Here is a 23,785-nt window from a genome sequence, read left to right as displayed (position 1 = left end):
CGCTTCCCTGATCCCACTCCTTCCAAACGTCTTCATCCATGGAGCCAAACCATAGGTTATGGCTCAGCAATCAGGGCGGATCTGCACCTCTGACTCTCTCTTTCTAACCACGGTTTGATTCTGTGGGTTGGGCTGTCATAACTCAAGTTGGCATTACAGCCTGACCACATTCCTTATGGAAAAGTTAGAGTGCTAGCTGAGGAAGAGCAGACCTGAGAGCCACAGCGGGGTGCTTGTACGAGCTCCGATGAAGCCCCAATAGCAAATCTCTGCCCTGTGCCAAGCTTTCCTTCTCCGCAGAAGAGGCCCCTCCTTGCCTGTCTGGATGCTCAGCCTTCCCTGTCTGGACTCTCCACAATGCCCTTACCTGGGCACCTCACTTATAAAGGAGTGCAGGGTCCTCAAGTTCTGTTTCCACAACCTTCCATTGCCCCCAGACTCATGACAACAGGCAGAACTCAGTGTATTCGGGAGACGTGAGCACAAGGAATAGTTGCCGATAATGTCAGCTGCTCCTCATAGAAAGGCATGATTCATAGGAGAGTTTCCAGAAGCTGTTGCAGAGACTCCTGCTTGGTGTCTGCCACAGCCTCGTGCCTGGCTGCTGCCGGAGCGATGAGAGCTTCTGCTTCTTTCCACCTTCCAGATCTTTTGGGATTGCTTCTCATCGGAAGACTGGAAAAGGGAACACTACTGGCAAGAGAGTCTGGGACATCTGATTTGTGACCTTCTGCCTCTGTGCCATATGGGAGAAGTCAGCGTCATGGAGACAGTGACAAGTACCAATGGACAATACCCAACTGAAGCACCTGGAAAGCGGCACACTTGTAGACTTGAGGGAAGTGGGTAAGTGGTGATAGAGGAAAGAAGGATTTCCGCAAACTAGCTATTAGGGAGTTTGGAAGGAGTTATAAAGAAGATACCTTGAATTGGATGAGAGGCTCATTGTCACTAGAAATGGTGTCATAATTGTTCTTGCTTGAGAAGGCAGTTTCCAAGTACAGGAAAAGGCTATAATTGGTCCTTTTTCAATGGCTTACATCCTGGTGGAAACTAGTGCCTAACAATTAATCAATTTCCAAATATTCCTTGAAAGCTGTCAAGGGAAACGACTCTCCATGGCATTTGTTGGAGTTGTTTTGCTTTATGGAAATGCTGAAGTCTTTCTCTTGCTGGTGTGTTTTCTCTTAGGCGTGAAATGCGTTCTCGTGAGAGCCAGAAGGTCTATAGAGCCAAGGAGCAAGCAGGACACATGTGTTTGTTAAGAGCTTTGACAAAGCATCCGGAAGGGGGCATCTGTTATTAACAGTGGGAGCTAAATTGCACTCTTTAGTTCCTGTTGCCACATGCTGAGAAATGAGCCCAAATGTCCCGCTTGGTATGATCACTGAAATGTGAGCTTTCTGGAAAAGAGCAGGGATTGAACATTTGAAATATGTGTATTTTCTTGGCATAATACCCAGGATGTTTGAATTATAAATAACGTATACATGATCATTCCTGATTAATATTTTAACCCTTAATATCGCACTACCAGGGAGAATGTTGGCAGTATTACAATGGATTCTATAATAACAAGGAGCAAAGATTCAGAAGCAAACTCAACTATATCTGCAAGTAGCCCTGATCCTCAGAGCAATCCCAATCTACCTTCATACATGGATCGAATGAATTAGAAAGTATGGACTTGTGTCCAGATCCCTTTTAAGGAACCAGGTAAGCTCAGTGGGAACTTTTTGCCAATGAAGGGGATCCCAAACCCTGCGGTACGGAGTCAGAGGGAGGAGGGTGAATTATGAACATGGGGAGCCCTGGTGGTACAGGAAGATGGCACTAAAATTTCGTGTAGAAGGAAAGGTAGAAGGTTCAAGGAAGGGCTGACCTGGGGACTTTCTGGAGGAGGACCCATGAAATATGGTTCAAATAGTGGGCTGGTGAGAATAGTTCAGATCTACATTGTGGATGGTTAGGTCCTGGGAATTTTTCCAACTTATGTCTGTGGAGGTTGAGTCGGCAAATCAAAGCCCCAGTGCCAGGTTTGCTAGTTGCCAAAGACTTGGTTGAACCCAGGAATGGCACCCCTGAGCAGCTCTGAAGGACCAGTGGCCAATGTCCTCTGCCTGCAGAGTCTCTGCTTTGTTAATTTCCCTTTCATGACTACTTCTTCCAAGGACAATGTGTGTGTGCTGGGCTCCAACTTTCCGGATGTGGAGCATACCTGGTCTTGGCCTCTTGACCTATCTCAACTGGGGTAGAGCCTGCCAATTTTATAGTATCTGGCTCCTGCTGGAGTCCATTGCTAGTTAAGAAAAGCATCCTGTTGAAGTAGGTAGCTATACCCAGTGGGGCTGTTTCAGTTACAAGCGACAGAAATGCAACTCAAGCCACCTTGAATCTCATTACTTCATAAAACTGAAAAAGTACAGACAGGTAGATATAGGTTCAGACATATCAGAAGATGTTTTCTGAAGACCATGGGGTGGGTGGAGTATGGTAAAATGGGTGAAGGTGGTAGACAGGTATGAACTTTCAATTATAAAATTAATAAGTCCTAGGGCTGTAATGTTCATCTTGGTGACTACAGTAAAACATACTTGAAAGTTGCAAACAGGAGTGTCTTGGTGACTCGCTCGGTTAAGCATCCGACTCCCGGTTTCAGCTTGGGTCGTGATTTCATGGTTTCCTGAGTTTGAGCCCAGCCTCGAGCTCTGTGCTGACAGTGTGGAGCTTGCTTGGGATTCTCTAATTCTCTCCCCCTCTATCTCCTACCCCTCCCTTGCGGGCACTGTCTCTGTCTCTCTGAAGATAAATCATACACTTAAAAGCAAATTTAAAAAAAAATAAGAAAGGAAAGTTGCAAACAAGACAAAACAAAACAAAAACATCAGAAGACAGAGAAACAAATGATGTCCTGACTCACAGGGACTTAAGTGCCCCCTCCCACTCATCTGTGATGATCTCTGACATTTGGGTAGGTTTTCTCCCTGTGGCTGAGGACTTATAGTTTCATGAGCTCAGGTACCCAAGGAAAAAATATTCCCTTTTCCTGGTAGTTCTGGTCCAAGTCCTGAGACTCAAGGTCCTTGGACCAGGTTAGAACCTGTGAGCACCCCTGGTATGATGTCCGTGGCTGGAAGGATCCAATGTTCTGACCAGCCAGAGCCACCTCACGGGCCTGCTTCCTGAGAGAAGGGTGGAATTATTGTTATTTTTATGTCTTTAACATTTATTTATTTTTGAGGTGGAAGAGGGGCAGAGAGAGCTGGAGATAAAGAATCCAAAGCAGCCTCCAGGCTCTGAGCTGTCAGCACAGAGCCCGATGTGGGGCTCGAACCCACGGACCATGAGATCATGACCTGAGCTGAAGTCGGATGCTTAATCCACTGAGCCACCCGGGTGCCCCAAGGGTGGAATTATTAATCTGCCAGTGTGGAGGGTGGACAGTGCCTTGAAGTACGCTAAGCTTCTGTTACCAGTAGAAGGGGCAGGAAAAAGTAACTGCATATTGGGAGGTTAGCTCAGGAGGATCTAATCTCAATCATGAATATCGTTTGGTTGGAATGACTGCCTGAAACGTGGGTTGAGAGGGATTTTGAGGCATGTTGTTATTGCAAGCACAGTCTATCATTCTATTGTGGACGAAGAGGGGAGGGCTGGTGATATAAGTGGATCAGCCAGTCCTGGAAGATGCCTGTATTTGGCCATGCACATCACTAACGCCTTCAAAATGAGCAAGGTTTTTTTTTTTCTTTGAGAAAGATCCTATGAGACTGGAAATACCTTTTCCTGTTGATGGTGAGCAATATAGTTAAGTATCTCCTGCTCTGATGAAGGTCCCAGGGTACCGCTGCTACCATATTCCTTTTGTGGAAACCACGGTGATGCAGAGAACTTGGCAACCAGTGTTAGGATCTGGGTATAAACTGCCACGCGAGGCCTGGGAAGGGCTTGCACGCTTCTGTTTCTGCCACAATTATACTGTGAATGAGCCAATTGTGTGGAAGATGTAAAATGTTTCTGAGTGGATTTCTCATCTTGACAAACTCCTCTGCTAAGTTCCAGGGAGCACGGATCTCTTTAGCAGTTGAAAGAAATAGGCATTAATGACGCTGTGAAGTCGGGGTGCCTGTGGCCCGGTTCCCTCTGCCCCCTTCCCCAGGAAGATCAGCTTCATCTCCCGTGGCATTGCAATTCTGTGGCATCGCCTCCCTCCCCAGCTCTGGGGCCTCATTATACATGCTCCTTGGACCCACTGTTCGTGCTCCACGTTTTCTCCTTCATGGATCTGACATTTCCTAATGAAGATGGTTAACTTAATTTTTTACCCTGTTGCTCAGGGACAAGTCAGTGCCCACGGATTCTCTGGATTTCAAGGGGCCGAAGGATTGACCACCAGGATGAGGGCTCAGAGAGATGTTTTCAGGGGTGTGCTCTCAGCAATGACCCTGAGCATCTGTACCTGGCGTGAGGACACAGAGATCCACATGGCGAGTCCTTGCCCTCCAAAAACGTTGAGTCTCTGAACAAAGACAGACCCCATCAATGTGTATGTCTACAGAACTGAATTCGAAAGGGAGGGGTCAGTATTGCCCAGAAGATGCAATAATGAATGTAGCCTTATCCTGCGTGCTGACGCTCATGGTCACCCTGTGAGGTTGGCATGACCGTTATTTATCATCCCCATTTAGTTGCCTTGTACATTTATTCATTCGTTTGTTTTCTTCTAGTACCTACTACGCATCAGGCACAGTACCAGGTGCGGGGGCTACAGCGGTGAGTAAGCTGTCCCTGCCATTCCTGATTGAGATGCTCACACATACCTCTGGCGAGAAAAGACTACTCTGTAAACAAATCTGGGGGTGCCGGCAGGTGATGACCTGTTTCTCTATGGCAAGCTCTCCCCCTCCCTCCCAAAGACCCTGGATTGTGTATTTCCCTGTAGGGTAACCTCAAAGATACGGCATTCCTAAAATGATCTGCTTTTGAAAACAGCACAGTATATTTTGCCGTAAGATTTTTTCCTGACAGTTTTCTGAGGCTTTTGCCCTGAACAGAGAAGGGGCCCCTCAGCTATACAAATGCAGATCAAACCCACTGGTGAGAAGATACCCTGCGAACAAAGCAAGCTGACTCTCTAAAATGTTCTCTGCTCAATGGTTGTTGATATATCGTGGAAAGATTTTTAAAGAAAGTCCTATAAACGCCATCCTTCAGAGTTATGTTTGCAAAGCCATCTATTATGTTTACAAAGAAGATCATGAGCAGAAATCTGTGGGCCTCGCAGGCTCTGCGTGAAACCCTGGGGTACCACCAGCAGGCACTCCACCGGAGAGCCGGAATAGGTCTTCCAGAGACCTGGGGAAGCCTTGTGCCACTGCCATCTCCCCTTCCTGGACAGGACATGGTGGATGTGCCTCTAACCCCTTCTCTCCACTGGTACAAGGCCATTAGCAATGACATTACAGTTATTTTTCTGAAATCACCTTATATGTCAGTTAGACCAGCGATCTACTCAGACTCTTTTTTACCACTTTCCTGAAAAGTGGTTTATGAGGGTATTTTTAAGCTGATATAGAGAATATTCTTATTTTGTTCCTCCAAGGTTGGGCTGTCTTAGCTGGAAGCAGGGGAGGGTGATAGTTAACCCCCTCTTTTGTATGAATTCTGACAGTTCTACAGAACAACACACTGGCTTCATCTCACACACTGAGAAGACCCCCTGGCTGGACCCACAGAGGGCTTTCTGGACAGCCTGTGGTCCTGTGAGCAGCACATACTGGTTCCAGGGAGGTGGGACCATGCTGTCCTGGACATGGCTGCAGCAGGAGGACCCTCCACATGGCCACCATGTTGTTTTGCCCTTCTCATGTGCTTCTTTCTCCCTTTGTGGCTTGGAGGAGCTTTGGGAGACAGAGCAACATGACACAAGGCTGGGTAGGGTTGGAACTGGACCCTGTTCTACTGTGTCCCTCTGTGCCTAATAAATCTACCTTGGGATTCAAGGAAAGCAAAGAACCCTTCCCAGAAGGTTAAGTGGCTCTTGCTTTCTCCTCCAGAGCATACTGCTTGGGATTCTTTAGGATCAACTATGCCAAGTCCTTTTTTTTTTTTTTTTTTTTTTTAATGTTTCTTTAGTTTGAGAGAGAGAAAGCATAAGTGGGGAAATGAGGGAGGGGGTCAGAGAAAGAGAGCGAGGGAGAGAGAATCCCAAGCAGGCTCTGCACTGTCAGCACAGAGCCTGATGCGGGGCTTGATCCCACGAACTGTGAGATCATGACCTGAGCCGAAATCCAGAGTCAGATGTTTAACCAACTAAGCCACCTAGGCGCCCCCAAGTTCATTTCAGTTAAAAAAATGTTTTGTAAATCTCTCCACTTGACCCAATGCTGCCTTCACAAAAGATGAGGAGGGGTTAGTTGCCTTTATCTTATTGTTTTCAACCAATACAGCTGTACCATACAACATTAGATGAAGAATTTGCTGTCTTCTAGGGTTCATGCTTGGTGTGGAATAGTCACTGTGTTATCAAGTGATCCTCCTTCACGAAGAAGCTGCTTATTTCCAGAGTCTTCTGCAAGGAAGGCCCACATGTAGGAGTGCATAAATGAAAACCAGATGGTTCGTGAGGGGGACCTTTGAACACTGTGGCCTCTAATATGCAACTGGGGCAGTGTGTAAAGGGAAGGATCTGGGCTCAGATTTGGGCTTTCACACTTAGTGCTTGTGCATCCTTGCCTACTTTTTTGCTTATTATCCTGGGAACAAGACAGGTTTCCTTGCAAGGTTGCTGTGAGGAGGATGGGGCTAGCCCAGGGATGATGCCCTTGACCCTGCTGTGTCTTCCCTTAGGAGAGAAACATAAACAAAGCAGCTAAAATGTGTCCTCAGAAACTAAAGACCAGAACTCAACTTAGTTCTTCAAAAGACCATTTGAGGGGGTCCTGGGTGGCCCAGTTGGTTAAGCTTCCGACTTCGGCTCAGGTCAATATCTCACAGTTCGTGGGTTTGAGCCCCACATTGGGCTTTGTGCTGCCAGCTCATAGCCTGGAGCCTGTTTCAGATTCTGTGTCTCCCTCTCTCTCTGCCCCTTCGCCACTCACACTCTGTCTGTCTCTCTTTCAAAAATAAACATTAAAAAAAATTAAAACAGAAGATCATTTGAACTTTGGGACTACCCTTTCTCTGACCCATAATTGTTTCGATTTTCAAAAAAAAAGTCTAAACGTGTTTTCCTAATGTTCTTAACATTATTGCTAAGGATGGTGTAGGAGGCATTTAAAGTGTTGCTCTGTTTACACAGCCAAGTCTTCTGTTAAAGCTCTGGAACCCGTACAGAGTAAGTTTAAGTCAAGTAATATTTCTTGTCAACTATGAACAAGGGCTCAGATTGGCTTGTTGTCCAATGACTTGTCCTTCACAGGTCTATGGTGTGGCATTGCTCATCTCATCTAAATCCGGGTTCTGGTGCTCCTGCCCACTGGGATGGGAATCCCATGCTGGCATTTTAGAAGGGTTGTCTTTCTATCCTCTTATGAGGTGATTGCTGGCATCTTTCCCCATTGGTCTTTGGTGCTGGTGGTCTAGCTTCTGACTGTCAGGCAGCACTGTCATGATCTGCAGGCATGGGATGGGCTACCACTTTGTAGCATCCCCAAGTTGGAGATCTGCCCTTCACCTCTCCCTAACGGATGCTCCACTCCACAGTTTCTGAGTGAGATTCATACACCTGGATTGCCTCCTGAGCCTGGCAGTCATGGTCCGTCCATGTCTTATCTACCATTGGTGACCTTTTTAGCCCCATGCAACACTGAAGAATTTCTACTACCCCAATGTTGGCTCTGAGGAGAACCAGCGATGACCTTTGCCCTTTTTTCCCACTTGTTTTGCCCCTCTGACATTTCCTATGTATGGCCAGAGGGGTGTTATGTTGGATGTGGTGATTCTCGAGGAGAAACTTGAAAGTTTTGCATCTGTGTCTGGGAAAGCACAAAACAAGCTTAATTTTCTTTTCTTTTCTTTTTTTCTTTCTTTCTTTCTTTTTTTTTTTTTTTACAAATAGTTTATTGTCAAGTTGGTTTCCATATAACACCCAGTGCTCATCCCCACCAGTGCCCTCCTCCATGCCCCCTCCTCCCCACACCCATGAGTCCTCAGTTTGTTCTCAACATTCAAGAGTCTCTCATGGTTTGCCTCTTTCCCTTTCCCTCACCATTTCTCCCCTTCTTCTCCCTCATGGTCCTCCGTTAAGTTCCTCCTAATCCTCCTATACGTGCAAACATATGATATTTGTCCTTTTCTGCCTGACTTATTTCGCTCAGCATAACACCCTCAAGGTCCATCCATGTTGCTACACATGGCCAGATTTCATTGTTTCTCATTGCCATGTAGTACTCCATGGTATAGATAAACCACATCTTCTTGATCCATTCGTCCATTGATGGACACTTAGGCTCTTTCCATGTTTTGGCTATTGTTGAGAGTGCTGCTATGAACATTGGGGTACATGTGCTCCTATGCATCAGCATTTCTGTATCCCTTGGGTAAATTCCTAGCAGTAAACAAGCTTCATTTTCTAGGATTCTCTCACAACTTGTCTGGGATTCTGTTTCCGATTTGGTCATATATGTAGAAGAAACAGAAGAAATAAGTAGAGGACAGAATTCTTCTCTTTTCCTTTCTTCTTTACTCTTCCTTCCTGTTCTGAAAGGGACTTCCTCAATATCACAGCCCTTTTTCCTGAGGGGGGCACCTGTCTTCTCCACTTCTGGGGCTAAGACCACAGGAAATAAAACACACCAAAGGGAAAAGACCAAGATGGCCAAAATACCAGAGATATTTCAAAAATCATCCTTGTTATTAGAGCAAGTTTAAAATCAAAGGAGAGTGAGCAGTCCCCTCCTGTCTCTTCCTCTGGGAAACAAACTAGGGAAGCCATTGGAAGGCTATGATTACCCAAGGCCATGGTGACTAACTTGTCCTTCAGTATGTACTTCATGGGGTTAGGTCTCAACAATCTGGAAAGACAAAAGGGCTCAGCATAAAGATACTTTGTTTTGAAAGCCCTGGAGGTGCTGGCCTTTTGGCTTCTCGATATCTCTTTCCTTTTCCCTGGTGGGTCTTGGGTTTTTGTGATGTGCCCTGTGAATCTCTCACAGTCTTTCCTGGACCTGGACCATCTTGGATCTGGGCACTGGACCAGTGAGAGGTAGCATAAGAGGACAATCAATGATGTTGCAGACTGCCCTACCCCACATCCTGGTCTCTATAAAATCAGTACAGCTGGATGCTGGGCTTGCTTTCTTCTCCAGATGAGAACCTTCTCCCTACTCCCTGGCCTTGACCCTGGTATCCACACTGTCTTCCCATGGGCTGTTAGCTATCACCTAGCTGAATATATTTTCTTCGGCCCCTTATGTGAAGAAGCCTTGTGTGCTTGGTGACCTGCCCTAAAAGTTGAGAGTTTTTGTGCTCAGACGAACCGCATTCTGGGACATGAGGAAGTCTGAGAAAATAGAAAAGAGGGCCAGAGGAATACTTGAGCTCTCTTTTACCTACTGAGGGACACTGAGTGAGGCACTCAGCTTTACTGACATCCCATGCCGCCCAGAAAACCTGGAGGAGTGGGGAGAGGCCAGGAGTCCATTCGTTTTGTCTTGGAGGATGAGCTATAGACAAAGGGAAGGAGCTGCTGGGCTGTGTGGACTTTTCCAATGGCCCACTAAATTGACTGTGGTTTTCTGTTTTGTAACCATTTGTTTGATGTCATTTTTACAGAAGCTCTACGTTTTTTTTAAAGAATGCTTTTTCACGCTGCAATTTGTCTTGTGATCCCTTCCTTATTATTTCCTGCTCCTGCTATTGAGAGCTGGTATTCCGCGGGTGCTCCCGGAGCCCACTGCCATCCATCAGAGTGATTTCCTCTGAATCTGTCTCCAACAGGAGCTCCCTGGATGTCCCCCTTTTGTCATGATATGACGAGATGACATTAACAGACAAATTCCCACTGTTAATCCACGTGGAGGAGAGGGAAACATCTGACTGCTTCCCTTTGCCTTTCTCCAATGCCATTATACTCTCCGTTTGATATGATCGGATTCTACACCTGCCACAAAAACGTGAAAAGATCACAATGCCTTTTTCTTTGGAAAGTTAAACAAGCTCCTTCTGGTTTTGGATGCTGTTTTTTTTCCCCCCCCACAAAAATTACCTGGAGAGTGGCTGATAGCCCTCACTTGAGGCAGTTCTAAAAGGAGAAGGGAGATAAAATTGTGTCATTGAGTGCTACTTGGCCATATTCCAGCTGCGGGAGGAACGCCTTGCCTTGCAAACTCTCAGCTAAAAGGAGTTTAAACTTTTCTAAAGGGAGATGCATCAAATAATCTCAAGAGGAGCTCCAAGAAGGGTCTACAGCCACCTGCTGTGCTTCTGTACCAAACCCTTTTGTACACTGTCTGGTTTTAGTTATTCAAAGGCCCTTGAGATTTCGTTTCTTTCTTCCCACTAATTTCTTGGAAGTGAAAGGCCATCAGTGCTAATAAAATATTGGTCTTGATAACACCAAAATGAATGGAAATAGGAGCTACCATCTGTTGGCATCGAGTCTGCATTAGATATCTGCACCGATTATGTGCTTAGTGCTCACCATGTCCTACGGGGCAGAGATTATGATCTGTGTTGTATAAATAAGGAAAGTGGAGCTCGGAGAACCTCAACTACTTGTCCAAGAACACGGAGCTAGCAAGAAATGCCAGAGTCAGGATTCAAACCTGGGGCTTTCTGACTCCAAAACCTGTGTTATTTCCTGTATTTTAAACCCCATCCTCATTCACTTCTTTTCAAAAAATTAAGTTTCTTCACTTTAAGAGAATGAGAGAGAGAAAGCATGAGCCAGGGAGGGGCAGAAGGATAGGGAGAGAGAGAATCCCAAGCAGGCTCCGCACTGTCAGCACAGAGCCCGATTCGGGGCTTGAACCAATCGCGAGATCATGACCTGAGCCAAAACCAAAAGTTGGATACTCATTCGACTGACTGAGCCCCCAGCACCCCCTCAACCCCTTCCTCATTCACTTTTATTGTAAGTCTCTTCTCTTTCTTTGGTCTCTCTTGTCAGGGAAGATAGTGATGTTTTGATTTTCATTAAGAAGCTTAAGAAGGAATGGGTGGGAATTTTGAGAAGTAAGATCCTGGAATAGAGGGAACAGCATCAAGCATTCAAGATCTTGAATCTATATACATGCGCGTGTGCGCACACGCACACACACACACACAGACATACACACCCACACACACCATGTTATTTGTTTATTGTATTACAGAAAGAGTAGTTGATTTCATTTTCACTGTGAAAGATTAAAATTATGCGTAAGTATATAGGAAAAAAATCACCCGAAGCCCTGAGGGAGCTTGTAGAAGAAGACAGATAGATGCCAATGGCCAGTGGTGGAATTACTGACTGGGGTGTGTGTTGGGTAAACCCTTGAGGTCTATATTTTAAACGGTTTGTATTGGTGTTTCTGATTCCCAGCCCAAGATAAAGAATCTTGGCCTATTCTAGGCTAAGATGAAGGATTGCATTAACAGTCGGGCCCCTGGACTGCTGTGTGAGTCCAGATAGCTCATGCCCCTCTTTCAGATTCCTTCAAACTTGAACGCTCTCTTTCTGAGTGGGAATGGGGCTGCAAGTGGTGTGGGAAGAGGAGTACTAGAAGGGAGGCATGGTGAATGTGGAAGGCTCCCTGTGGTGTGCAGGTCCATTCAATGCCTTGAGATCCAGTATCTGGAAGGTGCATGGCCACGTATGCCAATCTCATTTCCAAACAGTTGTGTCATCTTCATTCTGAGATGTAGCATGATGTAGTGGAAAGAAGGTGACTGTAGGGTTAGACACACATGCAAGGAATTGGGCTCTTCCCCTAACTGGTTGTGTGGGGACCAAGCGGGGAAACTATGGCCGTATCGTCTGACTTCTCCATTGGAATCCAGCCCTTCCACCTACGTGGGCAAATCACTTACTGTCTCTAAGTCTCAAAGTCTTCCTTTGTGAAACAGGAATGGGAATGGGTGAAATAATTATCGGTTAGTGTTTATATAAGAGTTAAACGAGATAGCCTATGGAAAGTTCTTGATGTAGCTGGTGCCCAAGAATTTTATACATTAATGATCTTGTGCAAGTTATTAAGCTTCTATCAGAAGTTAACTCTCTTTTGGAAAATTACCTGCAAGAGCATATACCAAATATACCTGCTTCATTGTAGGTCTGCAATGCATTGTAGTTCCCTCTTGCTTCCCGTTGAATATACCAGACTACAGTTAAGACTTTTAGTGCTAAGTCAAGATCCTGTGGCTTATGCCTAAGGAGAGGGCAACTAAAATTTACAAACTTTGCACACAGAACTCCTTTCCTTGGACTCTTCAAGGTGACAAAATGATCCTTAGCCAAACAAACATTCCACAGTCTGCCTGGACCCTAAGAGGGAGGTAGGCTTTCAAAAAATGCAAGCAGCAGGTGCGAAGCATCACTTTGTGGATCTCCTATGTGGAGATGCCAGCTTTCCCAGTGTAAAGAGAAGGATTTATTCTGTAGCTATTTCAAGGAGACTGTGGATGGTTATAACTGGTGCGAGTTATAGAAGTGATTCATGGCTCCTTAGGTTATTTAATTTGATTGCTGTCTTGGAAAGATACCTTGGCTGACTGAATGAAGTGTAATAGATGCAGGCAGAAGAGGTCTGAGGAAGTTCCTTGCCCTTGTCTGCATGTCTATTGAGGTGTATAGAAAAACCAAGGTATGAAAGGAAGACCAAAAAAGAATCTCCTTCCAGCAGCTTGTGGTTACCGAGCGCTCCCTGCTTCATAGTCACATTTGAAATGAAACTTTGCAAGCTCCTCTCTGTTAGCTGGCCCCTCTGTCTTCAATCAGTGACGGCTAGCGGCGGGGGCCTTTTTGGTCAGCCCATCCATCTTTGTGGCTGCCGACAGGCCTGTTGGCCTGCAAAAATCCCAAACAGATGTGCCACTGTCCTTTTCAGAGCTTTTCTGAGAAGTAGATCATCAACATTCTCCGTAATCCATGCCGGTGCAGAGTGCCTGGTAAGAATGTCTCAAATTAGCATAGCCTTTGAAAGGAGAGGAGTCAAATGTCCACGTCTGTGTTTGGCAGCATGGATTATGCATCTTAGAATAAAGGAGGCTGGAAATCTGATAGGATAGTGTCAGAAACAACTGACCCTGTGAGTTGGCCATTATTCCTGATGAAACGGCTAATGTTCCTGGAGAGAAGCACCCCCACTCTTGGTTGCTCCTTTTCAATTCTATCAAATGCTGTATTATGAGATTCAAGGTGTAAGTCAGTGGGATGGTTGGGCCCTCTTTCTAAGATATGGAAATGTAGCTCTTCTCTAATGCAGAGCTGCCCCTTAGTGTAGGTAGACTTGGCAGTCATTTCCTGGGTATGATTTGAGGGGCTCCAAAGTCCCCATGGTTAGCATTGTTGTGGCCTGTGCATTCAGAATGCCCCTGTCCAATACCATCCGCCCGACATGCCCCAACATTATGCCACTATGGTTTTCCCCAACAAACTGCATATATTTACCTAAGATTTTTCTAGATGCTGTCAGACGGTGCTAGGCTAGCAGGTCAGTGCCAACAAGTGCCACCAGAGATGCCTGGCTCGGTTAGACTGAGAGCTGTTACCTGTACTGATGGCTTGCCTCTCCTTTGCTCTTTTCTCCCCATTGAGAGGACCTGTTGCTGACCCATGGGGACTTTCTGTCCCCAGTGCCTGGCTCACTTCACTTCCATCTCCCAGACCATATCATCCCGTAATGGTAGATGGATATTCCTGGTTCTGTGTAGTCTGTGTCTCTATGCCAGTTACCCTCTAGGGGTTTGGGGAAGATAGTACCTCTTCAGCTCTAGCACTTACTGACCCTATGAGTTAGACTGCCCTTGGCTGTGCATAAGAGAAGACAGTGACCCAAATTTGTTGGAATGATAAGGGAATCTATTATTGCATATAATAAGAACCTTAGTAGCAGGGTCACTCCGGGCCTCCTACAATTAGAAGCTCCATGATGACCTCAAGAGGCGTCTCTCTCTACCTCCTGCCATCCTCAGCATACCACCTTTACCCTCGGGGTTGTGCCCTCTTGCTCACAAGATGGCACTGTTTTCCAGATATCACATTCAGACATAGTGATTCCGAGGAGCAGAAGGAGCCTTCTCTTCCAAGGTCTTCCCCAGATGAGAAATGATTGCTTTTCCAGGAGTCCCCAATGACCTCCCTTCACATGTCGTTGGCTAGCGAATCCACTGCCTGCCTATCGGCCACCACCAGTAGGCAGAGGAGACCGCCATGATGGGCACACAATGGAGTTGAGTAGGATCCACGTTCCTCTGTGGCCCAGCCCTGAAGAATGAGGACGATGAAGTAATTAAGAGTATCTACAACTAAATAACCGCAATATTCGACAAGTGATTTTCCCGTTTTGAGGACTGGTTGGGATCCCATTGCCCACTCTGCCTCACTAGCAGCAATAGTCTGGGTTCACACTGACTGCTGAACTCATGAGAGACAATAGTCTTCACCCAGACCAAGTTTAACTTGAAGAAAGGATACGAGGGACACCTGGGTGGCTCAGTTGGTTGAGCGTCCCAATTCAGCTCAGGTCATGATCTCATGGTTGGTGAGTGTGAGCCCCGCATCGGGCTCTGTGCTGACAGCTCAGAGCCTGGAGCCTGTTTCAGATTCTGTGTCCCCCTCTCTCTCTGTCCCTCCTCTGCTTCTGTCCCTCCTCTGCTCATGCTCTCTCTCTCTCTGTCTCAAAAATTAATAAACACTTATAAAAAAAAAGAAGAAAGGATGTGAGGCAGGCAATAACACAGTATGCTCATCAAAGCACAACAGAGATCTTGGGGTGGGGGTCCTCAGGCTTCCATTGACCCACAAATTGCTGTATACTTGACAAACTCATGGTCACAAGAGAAGGTTGAGTGGGTGCAGACAGACAGCAATCAGTTCTGGGAACGGTGACTTTTACATTGTTTACATCTTGCTGCACTTTGCCCAGGGTTAACTGACCAGTGCCCATCTCTAACAGGCTTCTCTGATGCGGATTTGTCTACGTGGACTTCCATTTTATTGCTGCTTGTGGCCTGATCGCCCCACCACTGGGTTTCATTGGACTGGATTTCAGTGAATGAATGAGAGTCCACTTTTCTAGGGCTTTGCTCAGTAATGTGCAGGCGAAGAAATAAAAATGGTACCTGTTCTCAAAGGACACATCCTTTTTTAAAAAAATGTTTTTAATGTCTCTTTATATTTGAGAGAGAGAGGGAGAGAGAGAGAGAGAGAGAGAGAGAATGCGAGCTGAGGAGGGGCAGAGACAGAGGGAGAAACAGAATCCGAAGCAGGCTCCAGGCTCTGAGCTGTCAGCACAGAACCTGATGCCGGCCTTGAACTCACAGACCGTGAGATCATGACCTGAGCTGAAGTCAGACGCTTAACCGACTGAGCCACCCAGGCATCCCACAAAGGACCCAGTCTTAAGGGGTTTGGTGGATTAGATTATTGCCCAACAAGTACTCCCTCTGCTGCCCACCATGGGAGGAGTGTATCCTTCCCTCCCCACTGACCTTGAGCTTGGCTCTGTGACTCACTTCCACACATAGAAGATGGGTTGAAGTGTCCAGTGCCCCAGTTATGGGCTGAGGCCTCAAGAGACCCTGTGTCTCTGCCTGTCCTCACACTCTGTGCCATCACCATGGAAAGACTGTACCTCCGGAGGATGAGAGATGTGTGGAGCAGACCTGGATGGAGTCAGTGGACCCACCAGACAGGTAGAATGCCCCCCACCCCCCACCACTGAGTAAGAAATAATGCTTACTACTACACCAAAGAGATTTTTGTGTTGTTTTGCAACAAACACTGGTATCTGGGGAGACATGATGACAATAGCATAATGGATGGGAGGAAGCATGATGACTTAGGTCTTCACTCAGGCTCAGCTGCACCATGCACCCCACCCTGGGGCTCCCTGCTGTAGTTAACTGGGTTATTCGCTGAGAGATGTGGCTGTCTCTTCTACGTCCTATTGTTGAATTGTCCTTGCTGATCCTACCCAGTGCTTCCCTAGCAACCTCCAGGCAAGTCAGTTATCACCCTCCAGTTTGGCTACAAACGTTGCAATTATTCAGGAAGGATTATGGAGCGGTGCACATTTAACCTTAAATGTTATAATTATGTCAAAATTTAAATGACAACATTTTGTCCTTTATAGAGCGTTGTGGGAGATCTGGAGATCTTTTCTATTTTCTTTTCAAACACAGTTCAGTCAGTAATGACTCCTTTGCTGGATCTCAATGCTGAGCTGAGTGTGTTAGTAAAGGCATCCTAGTAATTACAGAGAAAGCAGGATGTCAAAAGGACATTGTGGTCAGGGTCTAGGAGGCTGTCACCAGGAGCTCCCAGAATGAGAAGCCACAGAGACAACATGGTCCAAACCCAGCATCTGCACATTTGAAGTCCAGAAAAGTGAAGCGACATGGTCAAGTTCACATAGCTGTCTGGCTGGCGCTGGGAACTAAGGTTTATGGAGTACCTGCCATGTGGCTTCTGCTCTGCCCAAGTTTTTATGTGTTATTACATTTCAATCCTGAAAACGACCTATAAGCTATTGTCCTTTCTATTATTCCACAGCTGGAGAAACTGAGGCTCAGAGAAGCTACCATCAAGCCCCCATCCCCATCATTACCACCGCTCTGAGGAGAGGAAAGAAGACCATTATTCTCTTTCCAGTAGTTGCATGAATTTAAGACTTCTAAGATTCTTTCATTAAATTGAGTGTTTCAAATATCAAGAGCACACAAATACAATTATGTCCAGCCCAAGCCCACATGTCACGATGAACCACCTGCTGCACTGAATGTCTTTGCTGTTCAGAAGATGCTCATAGGAGGTCCTACGATGTATTTGATCAAAAAAGGGTTTCATGGACCTGCAAACTATGTTAAACTAAGGTGGTCACCGAATTTGAAAGTTGGGGTATTTCATCACAAATCTCAAGTTCCTGCTTTCTTTTGGAGAAAAAAAAAAACACTCTGAGTTTGGCAACACTCAGGCTGCATGTGGAGAGGGAATATCAAGTCCCTGCTCTGTCCACAGGGCCTCATTCATCCAGGTGTGCCCAGTTTGTTATCTGCCTGGCCCCAAAAGACAATCGAACCTACAATCTCTGCACTTTATCATGGTGGGGGTGGGCTATTCCTGAGGGGATGAATGGTTGTTTTCTCTGAGGCTTTTGTTAGCTTTCCAAGTGTTTCTCTTAGTTCACTTCAGTTGCTTCTTCTATGAGCTGGAGGCTTTATTGGGGGTAGGAGAAGAGGAAGCCACCATCTTGGTGACCCTCCTCCTTCTTCAGGTGAAATGATTGGTTTAATCACATTATGAAATGGCCGCCATAATGGAGTAGTATGTATTTTGGCCAAAAAAAAGTGATTACTCTGAGATGTCTCTCTTGTCTCAGAAATCTGGTGGGAAAGATTACTTCCAGAGAGCACTTTAGCACTCTGCAATCAGGGAACAGCCAAGGAAAATGATGAGGACAGGAGTGATCCCAATAGTAGTCATTGATGGGCCCCACGGGAGCCATAGGTGGCCTCCCGACAGACCCTGGCTCTGAAGGGGGTGGCATTCTCCTTCCTGTGGAAACTGCAAAGCTGACAGAGAGCAGGAGGTCAGGAAGGCTTTGCTCTTCACTCAAGAACACCACTTTTTCTCCCTCGGTGTGCATCTTTGTCAGTTAAGTCTTCCTGGAGCAACTTCATTTAACTACCCACAATCTTTCTGCTACATCGAGTGTATCTCTTGTGAGATGATTATTACAACCCCCATTTTCCTCCAACAAGCCCATGACATGAGTAATAATACCCTCCCGAGGGTAAGATTTCTCTGAAGTGTTCAGAGAAATGAAATAAAATTTCAAAAACTATCATGAAACTGAATTAAAAGGCATACAAAGTAACTTCTCCCCATATTGGGTTTTAGAATACAAGAAATCAGGATCTAATCTCAGTCCTGCCATTTCTCCATGGCGGGGTTTTGTTCTTCTCTTAGGATCTCTTTCTTTCCTCCCTCTCTCCCTCGCCCCCCTCTCTCCCCTTCGCTCCCTCTTTCCTTTAAATTGGCTACTATTTATCTCAATAGTTGGGGCAAAAAGGTATACTTTCAAGAAGAATTTGAGGTGGTAAAGATCATGATCTAGAAAAACTAGATCTTCAATTCCTCGATCACAATTTTTTGTTCTTTTGACTCTATACCAAAATTATGAGGGGAGACCGGACTCCTGTTCTGATCTTTGTTTAAAGGGAAACGATTTAAATGCCTCTGTTAAGATTCAATCTAGTGTGTGATTCGATAGAAGCTGAGCCTGGGCCCTGTATCTTGAACTTGCTTCATTCTGAGAAAGTCTATGAAAGTCTAGGACTGATGACATTATGAATCTCCACCCCCACCTCACCCCACCCAGCACACACGTGTTCTTCAGTCACCCAGAGGTGGCGGGGAGCTGGGGCTATGAACAGAGCCGAGGAGTCACCTGCTCAGGTCAGCCTTCTGTCCTATTGCTTACTAGCTCCACGAACCGGGGCAAACCCATTAGCCACCCTGTCCTCAGAGTCTGCATTGGTAAAGTGCGTTGGGCCATGGCAAGGACTGAATGGTCATATGAGCAAACACCTTAAAATGGAGCCTGGTATGTGGAAAGGTCTCAGACATGGTGTTGGCACCCTTACTTACTGCAATTGTCATCATTGTTGCTTTGCTCTGGAAAATCAATGTTCACAGGCCTGAAGGAAGACTTGTGTTGGAGCTTAGAGTGGAAATATCAACATATGCGATGCTACTCGTATTGAGAATGTGATTGATTTTCTCCGAAAGCTCTGACTGTGTGACAGTTTAATGGTTTTATTTAGGCTAATTTGTTTTGCTTGTAGAGTTAAAAATCCTAAAACAACAACCAAACAAAGAAAAAAACCCTGGCCCAAAACAAAGCTGTTTTCTTATTGAAGGTAGTAAGAGGGCCTCAAATCTAGAAAGGGGTAATGTTGCCATGATTTACAAGATAGATGAGTAGAGATTCTTCTCACTGTAGAATGAAATAGAAAATTCTTGTGCTTTATGTTAGCTCTTTCTTCCTGTCTCAGATTTCCCCCACCTTTAATTTCATCTGACTTCAGAAGTGAGCCCAGCGTCCACCAGGCTGATGGGTCAGAGATGTTTAATCAAGCGCAGTGGTGAATGCATACTGTGTATCATTATTATTGCCACAAATAATTTACGCATAGGTTGATGTTGGTGCTCACCATTTTTTGGACTGGGGTTGGGAAGGAATTTGTATGCTTGCAAATAAAAGGCCTGGCCTCTGTAGCCATGGACCACTTATGGAAGGTTCTTCTGGATTCCAAGCTGAAGTCCATATCTGGATACCATGATCACATTGTCATCACTAAAAACAGGCAGATAAACCCAGTAGGAGGGAGAGGAAAGCTAAGCCCACACAGAATTTCTATATTTCATTTTCCTCTGGGTTGTGTTACCCTTCCCCCTAAAAGGTGAAATAGACAAGACAAGGATCTCTGAGTTTCTAGAAGGTGGGATGAACTCAGTGAGCCCACCTGTCAGAGCTGTGTGTGTGCTCACAGATGGGCACGCACGCGTGCGCGTGCACACACACGCACACAATCTCTGCAGTTGAATTGTTTTTAGTACCCCTGCAGAGAGGAGTCGTAAATGATATTCCAAATGCATCTCCATCTTCTAAATACTTAGCTCATCTGCTCTCCTAATGGGCTCTCCAAGCCGAGTAGAAGTGATTGCTCCCATTAGTCCTGAACGGAATATCAAATATATTTGATCTTCCAAGCACTCCGTCCCAGAGCAAGCCTCTGAAAATCACAGCAAATTACATTTGGCTTAGGAACAAGGAGGATTGTTTTCTAAACACCTAAAGCAATGTTTGAAAAGTGTGATTCACAGACCACCTGCCTCAGAACCACTGGTGGCGCCTGCTCATTAAAAATGGGTTTTCTGGACCCCCCCCCAGACCCGCTGAATTAGAAAGTCTGGGGGTGAGTCCCAGAAAGCTTTTGGAAAAAGCATGAGGGGATTCTATGCCCATCAAATCTGAGATGAAGTGGTGACAAAACTCATCTCACAACTTAGGCTGAAGGAACCCACTTCCTGCACTGGGTGCTTTGTGTTGAGTCCTCCCCAGGTGCATCTGAACTTTTGAACTAAGTTTCTGCAGCTAAGAAATCCAAGAGAGGAAAATGCGCCATTTAGAAACACTCCTCTCTCGTCTCTTCCAACATTCCTGGGTCAGCATGGCCAGAGGCCTGATTTAACTTGCTTAGTTGGAGAAGCAAGAAAGTGCCTGGAAATTTTGGCAGCTGTGAGTATGAAGAGGAAAGTAGCACTTTTGCTGTCTGCACATTTCTTTCAGGAATATTGACCTCAGTAGAGTGTTTAGATGCTCCCAGGGATTCATTCATTTATTTATTCATTCACTCATTCTTTCATGCATTCAGCAAACATGTATTAATTGGCCCTGAGCCTGGAACGGTGATAATCGGCAGGAATAGAAAGATGAATCAAATGGAGCCCTTATATTTTGTATGTGGATGTGTTATATCTGTGTAAGCCGATGACAGGAAGGTGCAATGTGTTCCGTCACAGAAGGGAACCCATGATTACGGGAAATAGGGGTGAACCTTCTAAACTCAGGCTAGTGCCATTCAAGACTTTCTGGAAGAGGCTACCCTTAAACTGAGTTTTGAGGAATGAGTAGGAGTTGGCCAAATGCAGGGCAGGGGCAGGGCAAGAGAGGCATCTGAGAGACTGTGATGTGGGCCATGACACAGAGCATGAAGCAGCTTGGGGCTTGGGGCCTGGGAAGCCTCCTGTATGACAGAGGGAGTCACTGGAACAGGCTGGATAGGTGGGGAGTGGTCAGATCTAAGGAGTTCGAGCCTTGACTGCAAGATGTGGAGCAATGCTGGTGAGTTTGTGGAGGAGGATCCAAAATCATATTTGCATCTCAGAAAGGTGGCTCACATCAGGGTGACTCCTAAATTGAGGTAATGAAATGGGAGACAGTCCGAAAACAGCAGTGGTCCCATCATAGAGGGGAGATGACTGAAAATAGGTAAATTAAACAACGAAACGGTAACTGATAGCATATGAGTGAGGAGGGGGGCGAGGGGTCCTGGGTGTCTCCTGAGTGTATGATTTGGGCAATGCGGTGGGTGTCACCATGTAAGAGAGAGGAAGCAGGGAAATAAAGTATTTGTTGGAGGCGAAAGAAGGACAAGCAAGATGGCTTTTGGATTTGCTGAATTGTAGCTGCCTCTCGTGCATCTGGGAGGAGATACCCCATAGCTGTGGGAAACCCAGGTTTGGAGTGAAGGAGTGGTAAGTGTAGGAGCCCTCAGCAGGAGCCAGAAGGCCTGTGAGCAGAGAGTAAGGGTGGAGCAGACCTGGAGTGAAGAGTCCAGAAGAGGCAAGACAGAACTGTGGGGAGTAGAGGAGGAGCACCCATGAAGGAGGCCCAGAATGGCTCATCAGAGAGGGGCTCTGGGTAACTGAAATGTGCCTGCTGGCTTCCACTTACTCCCCTCGCAGCCAATGGCATGTGATTGAACCTTCGTAACTTCTGAGTTCACCAGAACAGTAGCCACCACCCCCGTCATCAGTGGCTTTGCTTTTCATGGTTCCAGCTACCCATGGTCAACTGCCTTCTAGAAGCAGATGATCCTCTTTGTGACACATTGTCAAAAGGTCAATAGCAGCCTAATGCTACGTCACAGTGCCTACGTCATTCACCTCAGTTCACTTCATCACGTAGACATTTTATCATCTCACGTTGTCACAGGAAAGGTGAGCACAGGACAATAAGATATTGTGAGGGACACAGACGGACTACAGTCACATAACTTTTATTATAGTGCATTATTGCCATTGTTCTATTTTATTACTAGTTATTGTGTTAATCTCTGTGCCTACTTCATGCATTAGACTTTATCCTAGGTAGGTATATACAGGAAAAATCATGGCATACATAGGGTTTGGTACTGTTCATGGCTTCAGGCATCCACTGGGCTACCTTTCCTCCTTTCTGTTCTCACCTAAGAACCATAGGCAGGTGCTCTTGGCAATGGAGGGTCCTAGATAAGCCCTCTTGTGAACTCGATGATTTGAGTAAAGTCCAATGTCCTCAGGACTCGCTGGCCAAGGGAAGGAAGAGCCAGGATGTACTGAGTTACTCCTCTGGGTGGCTTCTGGGCAGATTTGAGGAAGGGAGTGTGGAAGCCAGAGCCCAGATGTGGCCTGGAGTCCACCAGCTGCAATTGCCCATCGTAGACATTTGTTTTTAAGTATTTAAACATTTTTAATTTATTTTGAGAGAGACAGAGACAGTGTGAGTGGGGGAGGGGCAGAGAGAGAGGGAGAGAAAGAATTCCAAGCAGGCTCAACTCTTTCACCTGGGCTTGAACCCACGAAGCCACGAGATCATGACCCGAGCTGAAACCAAGCGTGGGATGCTTAACTGACTAAGCCACCCGGGCTCCCCCATTGCAGACATTTGAAATACTTAACCCAGTGACTGGGGTGGGTGTGTGATGTAACAGGCAGGTAAGTGCCATGGCTTTGGGGTCACGTCTCCCTGTTAAGCCCTCTAACAGCGTGACTTTGGGCAACCCTTTATGATAACTTCTTATGTCTCAGTTCTCTGTCCTACGTGATTGAGAGAATACATCGTTCCTAGGGTTGTTCCGAAGATCCAAGTGACAGAGGCACATTGGTATGAGTCACTCAGCACAGTGCTTGGATCTCATGGTGGGTGTTCCGAAAATGAGTCACCTTCTCCCTTCCCTCCTTTTCCTTGCCCCCAGCCAGAGGAAGGTGTTTCAGGAAGAGGAGCCACCAGGGTTTAAGCAAGGAGCTGTGGAGGGTCATGGCAGGTGAGGGGAATGACGGCCAGGCATATGATCTACTAGTGGTGGTCACCGTGTCATGAAAGCTTGTGAGTAGAGTCCTGAAGCATACACCATGGCTGGGTTTTAAAGAGCATCCAAGGCTCTATCCAGGAGTTTCTCTGTATCTTGTAGGCAATGGGAAGTCATGAAAAGTTGGGAAATGGGGATGGTGCCACTACATCAGTGTCTTACAGTCATTGTTTTTTGACCTCTTCTAACAGGCAGCAATGCTTTGACTCTACAGTGAAACCCTTATAGAGGAGTTTTAGCACCTTCGTAGCTTAGGAGGACACATGTATTAAGGGGGGGGTGTCCCCAGGATTCCCACCAACAGGAGTTAATAAACTGCTTAGAGCTGAGATCCCACTGCTGGAAAGCCAACTGATGGCCATTGTCTCAGAGCCTGAGAAGTTTGAGAACAGATTCTTAATATCCACCCGTCTAATTCTGGGCAGACATCTACATCTTCATCGCCTTCAACATTTTTCTCAGTGTGTCTCTTTGTGATTGCGAAAGAAAGGTAACCGCTATGTGCTCATTACATTCCAAGCTCTGTGCTAGGCTTTTACCCCTGGATTCCGGGCACAAGTGCATTTTGGGAGTGATATTGTCCCCCATCTTACAGCTGGAACACTGAAACTCAGAAGCGATGGACAAAGTGGTCTGTCCTCAGTCACCCAGGCTGTATGTGAAGGTAGAAATCAAACCCAGGGCTTTCTGGTTGTAAAGGCCTTGTTCTATTTCCACTGCCATT

This window comes from Crocuta crocuta, unplaced genomic scaffold, assembly GCF_008692635.1.
Source record: "Crocuta crocuta isolate KB4526 unplaced genomic scaffold, BGI_CrCroc_1.0 scaffold548, whole genome shotgun sequence".
Taxonomy (NCBI): Eukaryota; Metazoa; Chordata; class Mammalia; order Carnivora; family Hyaenidae; genus Crocuta; species Crocuta crocuta.
This window is presented reverse-complemented; position numbering follows the sequence as displayed.